Source organism: Panthera uncia, chromosome D4, assembly GCF_023721935.1.
Source record: "Panthera uncia isolate 11264 chromosome D4, Puncia_PCG_1.0, whole genome shotgun sequence".
Lineage (NCBI taxonomy): Eukaryota > Metazoa > Chordata > Mammalia > Carnivora > Felidae > Panthera > Panthera uncia.
The window spans coordinates 25,497,198-25,512,141 of record NC_064807.1 but is presented as its reverse complement, the minus strand read 5'-3'; the positions used below and the strand labels follow the sequence as shown (position 1 = coordinate 25,512,141).

At 42.3% G+C, this 14,944-nt stretch overlaps 1 pseudogene; it reads right to left on the bottom strand.

The window, feature by feature from the left end:
* Nucleotides 1–609: 609 nt before the first annotated feature.
* Nucleotides 610–14,465, bottom strand: LOC125919161 (nucleophosmin-like; annotated as a pseudogene).
* Nucleotides 14,466–14,944: the final 479 nt, after the last annotated feature.

Below are 14,944 nucleotides of genomic sequence, written 5' to 3'. Positions count from 1 at the left end.
ATTTATTTTTTTAAAGAAATGTTTTTATTTTTTTTAATGTTTATTTATTTTTGAGAGAGAGACAGAGGGACAGAGAGGGAGAGTAGCAGAAAGAGAGGGAGACAGGATCCAAAGCAGGCTCTGTGCTGACAGCAGACAGCCCGATGCGGGGCTTGCACTCACAAACTGCAAGATCATGACCTGGGCCGAAGTTGGACTCTTAACTGACAAGAGCCTCACAGGCGCCCTCCTTTGACTATTATTTTTTCCACTGAGGTGCTTGCTCATCTTTTTCTCATTGATTTTTTTAACTCTATTAAAAAACGGAGCTTATTTCACACATAAGATTTTGTTTCTCCACTTGTCTGACCATCCTACTACTATGTTCTGCTGTAGCATTCCACACATATTTAAAACCAAGCAAAAGGTGGAGTTCTGCCTTTAAAAACTAAACAGGCATTTTGGACAACGTATTGGCAATGCAAGCTGGACCACATTTATCAGACAGAGTAAGGAAAGTTTTCTCTCTGCATTATAAAAAGGACAACCAGATATCAAGTGTTAACAGAAATAAAATGAGATGGAAAATTTTAACAAACCGTTTAAGCTTTTTTCCTAAAGAAACGTCCTCTACTGCCAGAGATCTTAAATAGCCTCTGGATCAGTCATCCAGAAGCAGTTCCTCATATAATTGATGAGCTTGGCTTTCACTTTAGAAAGAGAATCACCTTTTTCCATACTTGCTTGCATTTTTGCTTTAATGTCTTCTACAGAACTAGGTCTGTTTGATGTGTTAGAAGTTTTTTTCTTAGTTTCTTTTTTTCTTTTTTTTTTTGAGAATTCTTGACCTTTTGATCTTGATGTTCACGGTTTTGAGTCTTTTCCATTCTGGTTTGATTTTTGTACATTTTTGGCTAGAGTATCTCATATCAATTTCTTCACTGGAATGTTTTCTCCGCTCTTCTTTTTTCTCCTCCTCCTCCGCCTCCTCCTCCACTTATCCTCCTCCTCCTCCTTCTACTTCTTCTTCTCTCCCTCCTTCTCCTCCTCCACCTGTACCTCCTCCTTCATCATGATCATCATCACCTTCGATAGCAAGTTTGATTTTTTGTGTGGAACCTTGCCACCACTTCCAAGGGCTGATTGCTTTCCAGATACATTTAGGAATTTCGCTTCTCTTCTTTGTCTTCTGACTCGGCCTCTTCCTCCAGCACTAAGTGCTGTTCATTAATATGCATGAGCCCCGAACCACCTTTTAACCACCAGTCACAGGTGTTGTTATTTCAAAGCCGCCAAGGGAATTCATCACTTGTACAGACATTTTCAAACTTGCTGTTATTTTCATTGGACTGCCCTCCTAATTCTTTGCCTTTGCACCAGCCCTTAAACTGTTCTTAGAGATGGGTGGTGCTCATTTTAATCATCATCCACGAAGGTGGATAAATAATACTGTCAGCCATAGTTGACAAAAGAAAAGAGTTCATGTCCAGCCCCATCAAGTCAGCCATGGGGTGGCGGTGTGCACTGAGGTGGGCGCTGTCTACTGCTCAAGAAAACAGTCATTGGTATGAGATCACACCAGGGTTCTTACTGAATTTTAACTACTTTGTGTACGTAAGCATACTTTGGTTGTTTTCTGTTATCAACATGTTTTCTTCATTAGCTGTTGGCTTTCAATTTTGTTGATGTACTACTTGTTTACGATAGTGACTTTTGCTGTTTTGGGGGTTACTCTTTTGGGCTTTTTTTTCTTTCATTTGATTGCTTTTATTTTTCGGGCAGTCACAGCTGTTACTGTTGTGACCTCTGCCATTGGTATCATACTTAGAGATGCCTCCCCCATCCTTAGGTCATATAATACTTGTCCACCTTTTCTCCTAGTCCTTAATCACTTAATCTCAAATCTGCAATCTATTTTATTTTAAATCTGTGGGTTATTTCAATGAAAGGTCTTATCTCAGATACAGTTTCAAAATATCCCATTCTAATTTAACTTTGTAAAGCAGCCATTAGGATGGTTATTGACCAATACTGTTACTTTTCTATAGTGAATGCATTTGCATGCGTTACGTCTTTATCGCTAAATATCCTTATTCACATAACGGAGTACTAGCTCATTCTGTTTGCCGCATGACAGGCTGATAAGTTGAGGGGGTGGGAAAGTGCTGGGATAGGAAAGTGACTTTATTTGGAAAGTCAGCAAACTGAGATGATGGACTGTTGTCGTAAAGGATCATCTCTCCTCAGCATGAACTTTGATGTTAGGAAAGGGGGGGAGTGGGAGGGAGCTGGGGTCAAGAGGTGACTGAGGTCTGTAGCCAGTCAGGCGCCCACAAGGGTGCAAGGCAGGTTTTGGAACTTTTCTGTCCTTGGTCAGTTGATCTTTGAGTATAGGAATCTGTTCATGCCATTTCTCTAAATCTTAAACATAACATTATTGTTTCTGTACATATTTATCTTCTCGGGTGATGTAGGTTTTGGGCAAAGAGTGGTTTTTGCAAATCTTAGCTGTCACCAAACTTCCTTCAATGATTAACATGCCTATGTGCAGGGCTAAGCAGAAGTTTCTAAGCTATAAGTCACAGCAGTAAGGGTAATAGAAGCAATATGGAGTCAGACATGCTAAGTTTCTTCCCGTTACATCCACACCTGGGCCTAAGCCTCACTGTGAGCATCACCATTTAACTGCAAAAAAGTCAGGGTTGGCCTTGACCATCCTGGCCTGGAAGAAGTAAAAGGCCATCGGTGTAATGCTGGCCGGCCCACTCGAATTTCTGTTTTTGGCTTCTCAGAGACTTAACGTTATGGTCATATTGTGCTTTCCTTGACGCCCATGAGAAAAACGTGTATATTTCAGCCATCGGCCAGAGTCTGTAGTTTGTGAGAGAAGTTCCCCTGAGGTATGAAGAAGAGGAAGGAGGAGACCCAGTGGTTCAGCCTCCATGTCCAGTATGCCCAACCGGACAGATTGCAGAGTCCCAGACACCTGTGCGTACACACAGTGCTTCTTCCGGGTTGCCCATCTCTGGATGCCACCAGCCGCAGCACAGATTCTTTCCCGCTTTAGAGTTAAACTTTCTCTTTCTTTTTCCTTTCTTTTGCAGAGCTCCCAACATGAGAACACCTTCCAGTTGTGGGCTCAGAGGACTCTTCTTATAGCACACAAATGCATGCAGCTATATCAGATTTCCAAATATACAAAAGAGGGCACATCTTGCTGTTCCTGGTTTTGAGGCTCCTAAGCTTAGGTCTCATTAAAAAAAAAAAAAATGCTGGTTGTCAGTACACAGGGGCGTTTAGGCAGGTGATGGGAAATGGGTGGGCAGAGAGAGGCATGAGGAATGATACCCGCGTAGGAAATGCTTCCACTCATGTTTTGTATTTGTGTTTTAAATTTTGGGAGTGACTCACAGGCACTTAGCAAAAGTAACTGATTAAATTAACCTTATCGGTAATGAGGTTGCCTGGCCTCTGTTTTGGCAAACAGCTCGCTGGCTGGTTGGTATTTAATTGGCTGCCTGGTGACTGGTGAAAACATTGTGGGTTGAGTCCCATTTAAAGCAAGTTCATAGTACATCAATCTTGCTGTAGTCTATCTGGACGTCATTAAAGTTAAGACATGGTATACTGAATTATTTGTTTCCTTTATTCATGCAAAACAGATGCTCAGGACTCACGTTTCTCAGACATGGTAGATCGGGATTGTGTGTGTTGCGTGAAGGGAATACCTTGCTTGTTATAGGATAAGGGTTGTAGCATTTGTCCTGCTGTGGCTGTATTTGGAAACCATAAATGATAGTCTTAGTACAATTTGATGTTCTTCAAATGCCTAGTTGAAGTTCAAGCGTTGTAAAATTAGATTCTTGAGTAGAAGGATGCAAAATCCTATGGACTGAATTGTGTCCCCCCAAAAAGCATACAATGAAGCCCCTAACCCCCATTGTCATTGTATTTGGAGACAGGGCTCTTAAGAGATAATTAAGGTTCAATGGGGTCTGAAGGTCAGGTACTAATCTGTAGGTTTGGGGGCCTCATAAGAAGAGGGTGAAGAGGTCTCTTTGTCTCTGCATGCACCAACAGAGAAAAAGCCATATGAGAAGGTGGCTGAGTGAAAACCCAAGGAGAGAGCCCTCAGTAGACGCTATATACACTCCTTGGTCTTGGAATTCTAGCCTCCAAAACTGTAGAAAAATAAATTTATGTTGTTTCAGTCTCTCAGCCTATGATTTTTTTTTTAATGGCCGTCCAAGCTGACTGAGACAGAAAGGAGATGGGGTATGAAATACGGCTCCGAGAGGGACCCACAGAACCTAGAGATCGAAAGCAGTGAGCACTTCTCTGTGAGACGTGTAAAGTGACCCTTTACTGCTGTAACTCGGCAGACCTAGCACGGTCCAGTGAGAAAGGACCTGTCTGGAAACGGGAGACTGGGTTTACCTCTCTGCATCTCTCCAACCTTGCTCAGGGGCTCAGCTTCCTCACCTGCATAAAGAGGCGATTGGGTTAGTTCTTCTTTATGCCCATTCTAGCACTTTGAAAAGTACTAGTGGTGTTGTGTTTTAATTACTGGAGTGTTCCAGTGGACTTCAGATGCTTTGGAGTTCTCTCGTGAGCAGACTGGAATCTTTTTCCAAGAGGGTCATGCTAGCCAGCAGGAAGATACTGTTTGAGCTCTCAACCTCAAACTCAATGTTAGTTTTTGGGATGGGAAATGGCAAGGTTAGGAAAGATCCTCCTTCCTACCTCCACACCTCTGAACTAGGAGTCTTCTCAATCAATCCAGATGATCAAATAGTGAGATTTCTGGCCATCAGCATATGTGACTTGTGGCAGTTGGGTAATCAAAACACAATTCTGTCTGCACCTCCATTGTCGCTTCACAATTTGTTCACAGGGGCTCTGCAATAATTAACATTGGTACTGTCCTTTCTCCAAAGTGGGAAGTTGAACACTTTGCAAAAGATAGCTAATGCCAATAAAATTTCTTGACAAACTGCAAACATTCTAATACATCACACACGCACACACACACACACACACACACACACATGCATGCACACTCTCGTCACTGTAGGGTCAGGGACCCACACAGGTTTTTTTTTTTTTATCACCTTGTGGGAAAATGTGGGCACTTTTAATGCTATCCATGAGTCAGTGGTGGTGAGGATTTGGGGTTGCTTCCAGGGGCATTGGGTTTGTGTCCACATAGGCTGTAATGTTACAACCAGAGGAGTCACACTTTTCACTGGGATTGGGATCCTCAAATACAGATTTGCACATAAGATGTCCCAATCCCCTGCCCAAAGAAAGCCTCTAATACATCTCTCCCAGCCACGATGAAAGCTCTTGGAGGTCACATCATAAACAGCTGGTGCCTATGAGTAGAAACTGCAATTTACTTCTGGAGATAGTCTGAAGCCTTCTTTTTCTACAAGGTACCACTGAATAGGGTTAGGGAAGAAAAGTTCTACAAGCATTTGAGGAAATGTCATATGAAAGAGGGAGGGAGCCAACAGAGAGGGTACCAAGTTTCAGAAAAGCTGCCCAATGTTTACGGTGTGGCCCTTGGGAGAATCATCTTCCTTCATCGGAGGTGAATAAATGCATACTTCTATGGTGTCCTAATACAGTAAAGAGATGAGCTAAAGAGAATCGTAATAAGCTGAATAAGCAATTATTTTTTATCTAAAAAATCAAAATTCTTAGTCACCCTATTGTATTTATCATCCACTTGATTTTAATTACGGACAAATAAAATAATTTTAATTTGAAAAAATATAAATACAGTACATACAGTCTGGAATGAGAAGTCCAATTAAATTTGCTAGTGAAGACATAAGCTTTGCAATGTACACATGGCTTTCACATACATGATATTATTGATTCTTGGACAATTCTGTGTTGGGGTCCATCTTTATTTGCCAGTTGGGTTCCACCTACTATTTGCCAATGAAAAAAAATGTGAATCAGAGAGATTAAATGACCTGCCTGCATCACAAAGGTCATCTGTGGCAGGTTAGAAGTTTAAATCCATGGCTTCTGACCCTTAAAATTTTTTTCTTACAAGGAATAGAATAAAATGGAGTTTGGTGGGCCTGGGGGGAAGAGGAGGGAAATGTTACATGCCATACCATTCATCCTGTTTTTCTCCACTCCTTTCTGACCACCCTGGTAGGGTCACTACATAAAGGTCTTGCCTAGATTCTAGGCACCTCCCAGGCACCTGTTTATTCTCTCCCACAAAACACAACCTGTCTCCCCACCCCGTGCTTCCTTTGGTTGTGTCACATGAATTAGATGGGAAGTGAGAATCTACACATCTTGGTGATCCAATCACTGGGAGAACCATTAAGGAAGGAAGAGCGCCCCCTTCTTGAGGAAAAACTTGACCTTTTCAAAACTGAGACCCTCCAGACCAATATAATTTCTCGTCATTCCTGTCAGTTGTTCCCCCGTCTTCAATTTTCCCATTTACCATTTTTTAATGTTGCCTGGTGAGGGGGTTTCTGAACGGTGAGGGCAAGTTCCCATGCGGCCTCTTTTTCAGTCAGTGGTTTGAGACTCACACCCCCATGTTTAAGGAATCTTCAGGTGGATAGTTACTTGGGGGTAAAGGAGAAAGGCCTCTCCCACAGCTTATTTCTCCAATTAGAACATATTTGCAACAGAACCTGTGAATCTGGATTAGGTCTTAGGGCCACCATTATCATAGTGGAGCCTCGGTTGTCCAGAGCACGTGCCCACTCCACACCACAGCTCAACCTAGTCCATCCATGTGTCAGATGATGCAGAGCCTGACATAGATACCATTGGTGAGATGGCAAAATTTGTCAATTCGCCAAATGTTTGTGGCCCAGTAAAGCTCTGTATCTTTTCAGTATTATCTCAATCATCTTTTTTAGTTTCATTTTGATTAGATAATATAATATTACTCATCAATTATTTAGGAGATGGTTGACCAAATGGGCTATATGGCTTTATCCCATTCAATCCTTGTTCAACAAGTATTTATTGAGCGCCTACTATGTGGTAGGCATCATATTTGGCATGGAGAATGCAATCAAAGGTAGAGTTGAAAATCAGACAGAGACCCTGTTCTCAAGTAAACAACTTATCCCACGAAGGATGCATGATTACAACTGGAGAGTCTGCAAAAGGGAAGATGGTCTGTGGCCATGTTAAACAGAGGATCTTTGGTTAACTCCTGAGCTGGGCCAGAGAAGAATTCTCTGAGGTTGAAGAGCCAGGACTGTGTTCTGAATGAACAAAAAGAACTTTCCAGAAGTCAAATAGCAAAGGGTAGGGGCAAAAGAAGTTTTCCATCCACAGGAAAGAGTCTGTGCAAAGACCTTTTGGAGAGAGGGAATAGGAAGCTTCTTAGAAATGAAGGTCAGGAAGCTGAAACTCAGAGGAGAGCTGGCACAAGCTGGGGCTGGAGAGACGGGCTGGGGATAAAGCCCAAAGGGCCTTTTAGGCCATGTTAAATATTTATATCATGATCACAGGACATATGGAGAACCATTGAAGGCTTTTAAGCAGGCATATATGTGTATGTGAGTGTGTGTGTGTGTGTGTGTGTGTGAGAGAGAGAGAGAGAGAGAGAGTGTATGTGAGTTTGTGTGTGAATGATTAGATTTGTGTTTTGAAAAGGAAACTGGATACAGTGAGGCCTTCACATGGACAAAGAGATAAGCAAGGGGGCTGTTTTGATGAGATACAGTGGTATCTGGAACTAACAGTTAAGACGGTGACTTAAAGCAGGACGTTCAGACAGTGATGGATTGGATGCGGCCATGAAGGAGGGAACAGTGTCAAGGATAATGCCCAGAGTTTTGGTCTATAGGCTCGAAAGGATGGCAGTGTCATTTACTGTGATAGAGACACTGGAAGAAGGGGCAGGTGAGAGGGGGTTTGATGAGGTCAGTCTCTGTCTTTATATTAATGATTGGCTGCATAGAATAGAAAGCCCTCCTGGAATAGCTGAAACAGCTAGGGATGTGTGTGAGTCACAGGACAGGGAGGCCCAAGGCTGTGCAATCTAAGTCTTATAAAGCAGCTCAACAATTCAGGGATGGTAAGGCTCTTTTCAGCTTTCTGGTCTACCTACCTTGTTGGGTAGTCCTTTACCCTTTTGCTTATTTCTTCATGGGTTCCAGATGGCTGCTGTGACCCTGCCCTCATACCTGCATTCCAAGTAGAAAGTTGCATGGAGGGCTACAAAATGAAGGGGTTTATTCCAACAAAGATTTTTTTTTGTTTATTTGGGGGAGGAATCTCTACCCAGGAACTTGGCTTACATCATATTGGCCTGAATTAAGTTTTGTGGCCACTTCTAGCTAAATGGAGTTTTGAAAATCCAGTATTTTAGCTTTCTGGCCTTTACAGGTAGAGGAAGGCCAAGGATTGGGGCCATGTGAATAGCTTTTAGGACTAGCATATGTCTACCATAGTTATGGTAGTGATGTGTCTTCCGAGTAGAGATTTCAAGGAGAGGGTTAGACATACCGGCTCAGAGCTATTCTTCTCTTTTACCTCCTGAGGGAAAAAAGCTGATTTGGTGACAATCTTAAAATATGGCAATTAAGACATATATCCCAAATTTTTCCATCTACTCAAAACAAAAGGAAAGCAGAAAAGCTCTGGACAAGAAATTTGTCAGCCAAAAAGATGATTTCTTAATATTAGCTACAAGATTACTATAGATGGGTGAGTAAAAGGCCTTTAAAATAAGGATTCCCAAATTCTGTGTAGACATCCTTAAAAATGGCAGGGAAGGGGTGCCTGGGTGGCTCAGTAGGTTGAGAATCCGATTTCAGCTCAGGTCATGATCTCGCAGCTCGTGAGTTCGAGCCCCGCATCGGGCTCCATGCTGACAGCTCAGAGCCTGGAGCCTGTTTCAGATTCTGTGTCTCCCTCTCTCTCTGTCCCAACCCACTCGCATTCTGTCTCTGTCTCTCTCAAAAATAAATAAACATTAAAAAAAATTTAAAAATAATTGGCAGGGAATGGGCTTCCTGATCTTGCATTGGTCAGACAGTCTCTTTGATGGTGCATGAATTCATAGCATTAGCTCTTGATAATGTGGTCACTCTGGACCACCCCACAAATTTTAACACAGCAATTATAAGGATGGTAATAACCTTCTGGCTTCACGGAGCAAATCACATTCTTCCCCATCCACTCTTTCCTCGAGAGGAAATGATGAGGGTAAGGGTAGTGCCATTATATAGGGGATTGTCCTGAAGGGATGACAACTGAGCAGAGACTGAAGGAAACGAGAGATGGTGCCATGAGGACCTGTGGGAACAGCAATTCAGGCAGAGGCAGAAGCAGGCCTAAGCCCCCAAGCTGTGGTGAGTAGGTTGACCCTGCATAGAAAGGGGAGTATCCTGGGAGAGAAATGGAATATTAATATCAGACTGTTTCATTTTAAAAGTTTCAAGTGAACTATGGTACACAGGAAAAGTGTAATATGGGACTTTCTCTTTCCATTGCCACATTTGAGACTTCTTGCCTCTTCATTAAGCTGGTTCCTAGAATTGCATCTGTATCAATCAGGACAATATGGGTGTATAGGTAACAGAAGTCTTAACCAGCATTTATCTTACATAAATGAAGTGTGGAGATAGGTGGTTCTGAGGTTGGTTTAGCAACTTGAGAACATTTTTCTCATGGGTATAAGATGACTACAATTACTCTAAGTATCACCCAATTGTGCTTCAAACAGGAAGGAACATGAAGACGAAAGAGAGAGAGAGAGAGAGAGAGAGAGAGAGAGAGACGGAGCCTTTTACTTTTCAAGCTCTGTTTATAGAAGGGAAAAGAACTCAGTACATTCCTGCATATGTCTCATGAGCTGGCAGTCCGTCAACTATCCTCACCTAAAGATTATCAGCAAATGGGAATGGGATGTTCATGCTTCATCTGCACTGAGCTCGGCTCATCCTCAGGGGCCTAGAAAGTGGCTTAGCTGCCAAACCAAACTGGTTTCTATTGACTATGGAGGAGGAACAGTTGCTGTCAAGTAGGTGACCAGCAGTGTCTCTCCCCCAGGCGTATCCATGAATCCCCTCAAGTTTGATCATAGAAGAGATGTCTATTTTCCTCTCTTTATGCTGTCACTGATGCATTTCCTGACCACATCTAAAGGATGGACTCACTTTGTCCTAATATGGGTTCTTTTCAGAAGCTGACCCCAGGCAAAACATTCAAGTGCAAAAGAGTCTCTTTGGGAACATTGGCAGGGACGTGGAAATTGATCCAGGGATGATGGGAAGGCAGTTAATAAAGGATGAATTAGTAAACCAGTCATCAACGTGAGCAACTGGAGCATAATATTGGGAGGGAAAGTCTGGGAAATAGTAGAAAACACAAGGCTCAGAATTATCCCACTGGAGAGACGAACGAGCTGAGGGATTTACCCTCCAGCAGCCATTGGTCATTGGTTGAGGGCTGCTTCTGAGATGTGCTAATTCCCCAGCACCCCTGGCCTGCACGCATGAACTGAGTGGTCTTCTGTGGCTCTGGGAAAACTCTCAAGTCCAGAGAGGCAGGTAATTGCTGGTGGGGGTCATCCAAAACACAAAGAGAAGGGACTTGGAAGGGGCACTGGTAGCCTTTGCCAGACATCCTACATTAAATGTTCAGTAGCCACTTCCTTGATAAGCACCAAAATATCTGGTGCAATACTTCTGACTTAGATCTGTAACTTTATCAGCTTCACCAGAAATTGTATGCTCCTCAAAAAATCAGGGTGGGGCAGACTTACAAGATTTTATTGACACAGCATCCTGCACAGTACTATGTAGAACCACTCTCCCACGTGTATGTTGATGGTATCATATTGAGGATATGAATGGCTTCATCCATGCCACAACGTTTTGGCCAGTAGTTACCATCATGACTAGTATATGTATTGGTACAGTTTTTTTGCAGTCTAACAATCGGGCAAATGGCGAAGCCCTCAAGGAGCACAGCTTGTGCACCACAGGGTGGACCAAAGAAATGGAGGAAGTGTGGATTGGGTGGATGCCTATTATTTTGATTAGAGTAGTCAGCCCAATGAAAAAATTCAGTACTCTAAATTATAGAAATGTAATCACATTTAAGGCCTAGAGATTTCCTTCTGTCTCCTTTGAATCCAAGTGAAAAGAGGCATGACAATTTTTTAAAGTCTTTCTATTGAGCATAAGCTGTTTTTATAAATGTGGAATAATTCATTGAGGATATGAGTTATGTGGAAGGGGCATCCTGAGAAAACCTTGCTTTTGATGTAATCTAGTCAAATGGATGATTTTCTTCCTCCTGCTCCCCGTTACCTCCCCTCGTTCATTTTTGCCAAAGTGAGTTTCCATATGTTTCATCTAAATGACTCACATTCAGAGAAATCATTCAAATTATCTGTGGGCACAGATACTTTTCTTTCATTTGTGGCTTGACGGTGGGTGGTTATAAGGAGTGGAAACGATGGTGGGCTCTTCTCCAAACCCCAAATCCTTTGGCTTGCTCTGATTCCCTGGGCTCTCTGCGTCTCCAACTTTATTCTATACCAGAGGGAAATAGCCATTGTAAATTACAAAGATTATTCAATTTCAGTCCACTTTAAGTGCCCTTAAAGGGAGACTGCACTCATGACTTCTCAGGGGATAGGCAATGCATCTTACCATGGATAAAGTGCTGGTTGAGAGGTTTTAAATCACATTTGTAGCTTGGGAGACTAATATTGGAGGCAGTTTTCTTCCTCAAAAGTAATGGCATCTATGTTACTGACTGTAGAGAGCACAAAGGAGTTGGAGGGAGACCAGAGATAACTTGTTTAAATGATGATGGAACCATTCAAAGGGTGTCTTTCAAGGGGCATAAACACCTTCCCAAGTTAATAAAGACTCTCATTGCATTTCACACTTTGAGCCTGAGGGACGCAATTGTTCTCTGGGTCTACCTATGCTAACTTGTACGGGTCAGTCTGAGATATATGCACATCTGAATTCACATGAGGCAATGCATTTGATCTATGCTTGTAAAAGAGATCCTCTTTGTTAACTGAGTTAAATGCTGGGTTTTAGTTTTTTTTTTTTTTTTTTTTACCCTTCTAATCAAAGGTCATCTTTATGAGTGAACCTTTATAGAGCACTCCCATCTGAATGGTCTAGATATGGAAGGTTTATTCTTGCCCCACCCCTACCACTGTTTTGTTAATGTTTTCAAATGAATGGGTACACTGTCAAGTGTTTTGTGGATTTCATTGCTATTTTTGTTCAGTAATCTCTATGGTCATTTGGAAAAGACTCAGTTCAATTCCACATACCCTGCTGAGCACAGACTTTGTGCCTGACTCTGGAATACTAAGCTGGCCAGCCTGTCTGGAATTCTGCAGAACTGCTAGGCTCTCATATAGACCACCCACAGCTTCTTCCCACTGATATTTGGCTCTGTCCCAAGAGAGAGAGAGAAGGGACAGGGAAGGAAGGAAGGAAGGAAAGAAGGAAGGAAGGAAGGGAGGGAGGAGAATCAGGGCTCTAAAAATTCCAGATCATTCTGAGCAGAAATCACGTCTGTAATAGGAATGTAGTTGAGGTACAGGCAAACGTCTTGTCTTTTCCTATTGCATCCGTGAACATCCCTCTGTTGGACATATTCCACATTGTGGGCAGTGTGATACACCCAGACTCCCTCAACTTCAGCTCTTTAAATGTTTCTAAAAGTGGTGAATCTGAAGTCCTCTATGTAGATGAGGCGGCTCCTGTCCAACTCTGGCTGTTCCTTTCTGCTTCAACAACCACGCTGGCTTGGGTGGAAATCTGTGTCTCACTCTCCCTTCCTTCTCATTCACTTCCCTGGCCGGCTGGTTAGGATTCCTACAGCAAGCACCCAGCTACCCTTGTTGGGTTGATTCACTTTATGGGCCCCGGTGTGTAGAAGCTGATGTGTGGCCTGGATGGACATCAGAGGTGGGAAGTAAGTTGGGATCATTGTATTTCCCTAGATGGTCATTATTATTTTGTAATGTATTTATTATTTAGACCTTACCTACTGCCAAAGTATCTTTGAGGCGACTTACAATAAAAGAAAGAAAAGTAATTAGGCTCTTACACCACAGATAAAAAAAATGGAAACTTATATAATATATGAAACGATAAACGTCGGCTAATAATAGCTATTATTATCATAGCACTAATTTTAGTAGTGGGTTCCTAGGCAGTTGAAATATGAAATGTAGTGAAGGACTAAACTTTAATTATCTGATGATAAAAGGATACATACTAATTCACCAGGAGGTGAGTTTTCTCCTTCAAGCCCTAACTCTTAATTGAGATTTATTACACGGATCGTGGTATACAAACAGGCAAGGACTGAGGAATGCTTTACTCTCTCTCTCTCTTTTTTATTGAAGTATAATTCACATACAGGGTTATATGGGAACACTTGTAATGGTGATACTTTTTAAGTTGTAGAAATATTTGTTTTAAATTTTTTTAATGTTTATTTTTGAGAGACAGAGAGAGACAGCATGAGTGGGAGAGGGGCAGAGAGAGAGAGAGGGAGACGCAGAATATGAAGCAGGCTCCAGGCTCTGAGCCATCAGCACAGAGCCTGACGTGGGGCTCAAACTCACGAGCCGTGAGATCATGACCTGAGCCGAAGTCGGATGAGGGCTCAACCGACTGAGCCACCCAGGTGCCCTTAAGTTGTAGAAATATTCTTAATGTGTCTGTTTCACATAAAATGAAAAAAGGTGATTTGTTCATACAGGATAATGAGGATACTTTTTAAGCTTTTCAGTTTTCCTTCATCTGAGGTGCATCTCATTCATTCCAGAAACCTGGACATGAGCCCTTTGGCAGGAAGCATGACCATTGGCCCACTTTGTCTTGTGCCAAGGTGATTTATATCCAGGCTCTTAAAGGTTCACCATGTGCTTTCCCTGCAAGGGTATCTTGCCCTCGTTACCTAGTTGGTGACATGGTGTAGTCCTTCTTTGGGAATTCTTTTTTTTCCCCCAAAGGAAGTTTACCTTTCTTTTTTACCCCTTTTTTCTACCCCCCCCCCCGGCTTTTAGAGATAGAGCTAACATTGTGTAAATTCAGGGTGTACAATGTGATGATTTAATGAACTTAAGTATTGTGAAATGATTACCACAATAAGGTTAGTTAACATCTCCATTGCCTTATGTAATTACCTTTTTTTTTTTTTGATGGGGTGGTGAAATTATTTAAGATCTACTCTCTCAGCAACTTTCAAGCACATAAGACAGTCTTGTTAAGTAGAGTTAGTGTACTGAACTTATTTATCTTCTAACTGGAAGTTTGTACCCTGTGACTGACATCTCCTCTCTCTCGCTCCCCAGCCGTTGGCAGCCGCCCACTCTACTCTCGGTTTCTGTGAGTTTGGCATTTTTAGATTCCACATATAAGTGAGATCATACAGTATTTTTCTCTCTCTGTCTGACTTACCTCACCCAGCATACTGCCCTCGAGTCCATCCATGTTGTTGCAATTGGCAAGAGTTCCTTCCTTTTTAGGGCTGAATGATATTTCTTCGGGTACGTATACCACATTTTCTTTATCCATTCATCTGTTGATGGACACTTAGGTTGTTTCTATGTCTTGGCTACTGGGAACAACTCTGCAATGAGCAAAGCAGTGCACATATAACTTTGAAGTAGTTATTTCAATTAGGGATTCTTAAAATTCTTTTTAAGGTTTACTTATTTTGAGATAGAGATAGCAAGTGGGAGAGAGGCAGAGAGAGGACCCTAAGCAGGATACGCATTGCCAAGGCGAGCCCAACGTGGGGCTCGAACTTACAAACCAACTGTGAGATCATGATCTGAGCTGAAGTCAGATGCTTAACCAACTGAGCCACCCAGGAGCCCCTAGAGATTCTTGAAATTGGCTCTCTTGGCTCACCCTCGGAGGTCTCTGGGATAAGAATTGGTGATCCCTTTCGTGGTTATGTCTGTCCC